Below are 4,879 nucleotides of genomic sequence, written 5' to 3' on the forward strand. Positions count from 1 at the left end.
CTACATTTGTTGGGTACAGAAACATTGATCTGGTTGAGACTTTTTTCCCTGTTTCTGTATGCTGTTTTCTATTAGAAGTCTGGTGTAGTAGTTTTTCTGTTACATTTATAAAATAGTTATTAAACATATTAGGTACTTTCTGTGGGTTATTAATGTTTTCCAAGCCAGCCATTAATACTATATTATTAACTCTACTTTTGTACGATTTGGTTTCTTTTTTTTACAACTTGACAGATTGCTTTGGTTCTGTTTGAAGCATCTTCTATATATTTGTCATTGTCTCGTTTCTTTGCCTCCTTTATTATTTTATTTAAGACAGATTTATATTTTTAAAGTAACTATTAAACTCCTGAGTTGTGTTGTAGCTTCTTGCAATATTGTGAAGGTACTGTTTTCTAGCACAAGATTTCCTTATACCACTAGTAATCCACTTGTTGCTTTTAGTGGTTTGCGTTGTTTTGGCTTTCAATGGAGAAGCAAGATCAAAATAATATTTAAAAATATTCATGAATGTCTGAAACTTATCAGAAATATTTTCTGTATTGTACACTATCTCCCATGATTCTTGTTGGAGATAATTCTGGAATGTTTGTACTGCAGTATTACTGAAAGTTCTGCCCATGTGTGTAGTCTTCCTCATATAATTATAGGATGGATTAGTGTTTACACAAAAGCTTACAGCCTGTGCATGATGGTCTGCCAGTCCAGCTTTTATTACAACTGATTTATATTTTGTTTTGGAGCTTATTATTATTTGGCCTATGGTAGTGCTAGAATGATTCATTTCACATGTAGGGGAGTGGATTGTAATCTCCAAATTATTGGCTGTTAAAATGTTCATCAGCTCAGATTTTGAATTGCTTCGCTTATTAAAGTCTACATTTAGGTCTCCACATATAAGAACTGTTTTTCTATTTGTTACTACTTTATTTAGTAAAGCCGAGTGTTTAATTTTTTTAGGTGGGTAGCTGGAGATCTATATAAACATATTACAATTAACTTGAATGCTGGAATTTCTATGCCTGATATTTCAAAATCTTTCTCAGTGTTTAAGGATTCAACATTGTCTAAGTTATTGAATTCGATATCTTTCTTTATGTATATGCAGTTTCCTCCACGTGTAAACTTATTTCTACAAGTTTGTGCTGCTAACACATAATCCGTTATTTTCACTGTCTTTAACTCATTTTCTTTCAGCCAGTGTTCAGTTAAGCACAGTATATTAGCGTATCTGAGTTCACTTGATAGCAAGATTTCAAGCTCTCTTACATTATTCCTAAGTGACTGTATATTCTGATGAAGAAGAGTGATCTGGTGAGATTTTAGGTTTGTTCTGATTGTGCTTGGTTGACCACTTACCTTTATTCCTGAATTTAAATTGTGTGAGAAATCTTCATTATCATCTGGAAGCATGAGATGGTTTTTTCCATTGGTCATAAGAAAATGTCCTGATGGTGAATAGGGGCAGTTCTCCATCTCTCTGGTCATCTTACTTGTGTGGTCGATGTTGAGGTGGTTTCTGTTTTTGCTGTGAGGACTGCAATGGAGGTGGTGTTGATAGGTGCACTAGTTATCCTAATTTGGTCTTGAGGCTTTTTGGGAATAAAAAATCTTGTAGATGACATGGTCGCATTACATTTCTTCTGCTGAACTTCCTCCTGTTGTTGGGGTGGTATTAGTTGATTGTTGGTGTTCACTGATACATGTAAAATTAGATGTCCTTGGTGATACTTTTGAGACTGGATCTGCTGATGTCCTTAGTGGGTCTCCTGTAGGTACTGCTTCTGGTTTCCAGTGCCCAGTTCTTCTTGTTGTATCTTGAATATCTTCAAGTGTGGAAATTGGTTCTGCTGCTTTTTTTGGGTTAGATGATTTTGCCGGTATCACAGCCTGGTTTAGTCGATGGCAGTTTTGTTTCGCTGTGTACTCTTTGAGTGATGAAGGTGTAGCACAGTTATTTTTTGCGCCTGCTCATTTATCTTTCATAACTATCGAGTTGGGTAAGTCCGTTTCTGCTGCTGATTTTTCTTGTGTTTTCACTGTCATATTTGCTGAAAGGTCTTCACGTTGTATGTATGTTAGAGCTGGTATTTGCAGGTCGGCACTTACTGCTAGTTGTAAATGTCTACATAATTTCTCTTTGCCTTCCATTTGCAAGTGAAGTCCATGCTTTGTATAATCGCTTCTACTGAGGAATGTATTGACGTCCCCTACCATTACGTGCTCATAATTTTTTGCTGTCCTCATTGAGAATTCGTTTGCAGTATAGATTCTGTTGTTCAGTTTTGGTACATCGTATCTGTACGGAATTGTGCACAAGATAACTTTTATGTGGATTGTCTTATGAAGAGAGTCTGTTAAGGCTTATTTGAAATCCTGAAATTTCTTTAGGATGTCGTTTGTCCCACCTAGAATGATGACACTGTCATTTTTCGTATATTCTTTCATCTTCCTGTCTATATTGCAAACCACTTCCTTTAATTGTGCGTTTGGTTTTATTACAGAAGACATGTAGTGTTTTTGATTCTGAGAACTGTTCATAATTTTTGCACAGTGATGACCATGACCGTCAGAAAGAATTAATACGTTCTGTCTCTTGTTATCACTGTGTATCATTTTTTGGGGCACTAGTCGATTGCTTTTTTTACAGTTTTCATTTGTATTAATGCTGTTGGTTTTGTCAGGGTACTTCATAACACAAACACTTGAGTCCTTCGACGTAGTATTTTTGCTTCTGGTCCATTCGTGCTGCTTTTCTTTCTCACTATTTACAGTTTTTGTCGGTTTTGTTTTGATTGGTGCACTCGGTTTCAGATAACCTAACAGTTTAGTATTTTCATTTCTAAGTTTCGTTAAATCATTCTTTAAAGTGTTAATCGCTGTTTGCATGCTTATGATACACTCATCAATATGTCTCTTTCGTGGGTTGGTGAGCACTCTAATCAAATTTGTTCCCATGAAGTGAGCCATCAAGACTGTAACCCTATGTTTATTAACAGCTATCATAAACATCCTTATTGGGCATTGCTGTCTACCCTGATTGGCTGCCTTAGTCCTCACCAGATGTAGCTAATGTCGTGCCCCCCCCCCCCCCCCCCCCCTCTCCCCCGCCCCCATGCTTCAGTTTTCTTGTAGTCATCTTCCCTCCATAAAGAGAATAAAAACTGTAGTGAAACTTTCTAGTGGATGAAACTGTGTGTTGGGCTGGGACTTGATAGTGGGACCTTTGCCTTTTGTGGAAGAGTGCCACTCCATCTGATCTATCCATATAGGACTCACATCCCAGCCTTACAGCTTCAGTTTCTCCAAGTATTCCTTCTCCTACCTTCCAAATTTCAAATAAAGTTTTCTTGCATAGCTTTCAGGACTGGCATTCTTGGAAGAAAGGATACTGTGGAGAAATGATTTAGCTTCAACCAAGGGGATTGTTTCCACATTGTATTTTCACTCTGCAGTGAAGCGTGTGTTGATTCAATCTGACAAACTGTGGTGTTTAAAGGATAATTTTCAATGAGATAATAAATTTTCATAAATGGCATCATACTCAAACAGATATTCACATTTCATTATTCAGGGGTAAAATATAACAAATTAAGAACAGTGGTGCTGTAACTAAATAACTAAACATATTTCAGAGTATTTATTGGGCTATATGGTGAATACTGTAAAATTAAGCAAGCAAGGATACCAAACTTAATGTATACAAAAATTGTTACTCTTTTCACTGTAATGTAACGAAGTGAGGCAGGGATATTGTGCCTGAGGGATGTCTGTAGAAGATGCGTAGTAACAGTACGGTTCCTGATGTTGTTAACTGGCACAAAGAGAGACTTCACAGTGAAGAGATTTATAAAGAACTGAAAGCAAAACAATTTATGAATCATAGAGATTTAAGGAAAAATAGAAGGATCATGTTGAAAGAATGCCACTCAGAGTTCAGAGATAATAATTTAAGAGCAGAAGAGTCATTAAAAGCCTTTTTGGTAGTATACAATATTACTAGGACCAGAACTACACCTTCGAGTAGAGGCTAAATTGGTGGTGATGACTTGGGGCTCTCCTATAAGATTATTTTCAATGGGAGAATGGTGTTCTTTGAAGTAGATGGCCACACTTTCTACAGACCTGATAAATCCCAAGTAAACTTGGTTTTGACAATTAGGAGACTGGAAAAGTGGGCATAAATCACTAATTTTAAATTTTTGCTTAATATACCTCTGTATTTTCTACTAAACATTTGCCCATTATTAATAATTTTCATGAACTGAGAATGACAAATACTATCGTAATTCTGATAGTATACTACTGCTTCTTGATCTCTAATACAATGCTAAGGTTACCTGGCTGCAATATCTGAGGGATAAAAATGCGAAATGTGTAGCAGTAAGCCATCTGCATCCAATAGTAATATTCTCAAATACAGATATGTATAGTGTAAATTTTGAATTCTACAGACCATGCTTCAGTTCTTATGGGGATGTGGCAGCGACATTCAAATATCACCTTGCTCACAATATATGTTGGTCTGGAAGTTTGTTACATATGTTGTGTATGACTTCATACACAACAGTAAGAAGAGGTGGGCTACAGAGTGGTGCAGCAACTGTTGTCAAAGGGAAACTGGACAGGAGCAGAGATGACTAGCAAACAACTTAACACACTAAATGGAAGATTTACTTCACTTGTATTTCTCCCAGTATAAGAAGATTCATTACAAATAATGCAGCAAGAAACACAGGTCAGCTGTTACACTGTTAATAAGGACGAGGCTCGCTGTACTAAGGTGTAAACAATAGTGTCATAGCGAAATGGCTCCAAACAGAAGTGGGCTGTCTGGCTGCTACCTGCTGTGGCAGCAGAGGGTGTTTGTAGTCCAGAG

The sequence above is a fragment of the Schistocerca cancellata genome, chromosome 5, assembly GCF_023864275.1.
Source record: "Schistocerca cancellata isolate TAMUIC-IGC-003103 chromosome 5, iqSchCanc2.1, whole genome shotgun sequence".
Classification (NCBI taxonomy): Eukaryota; Metazoa; Arthropoda; class Insecta; order Orthoptera; family Acrididae; genus Schistocerca; species Schistocerca cancellata.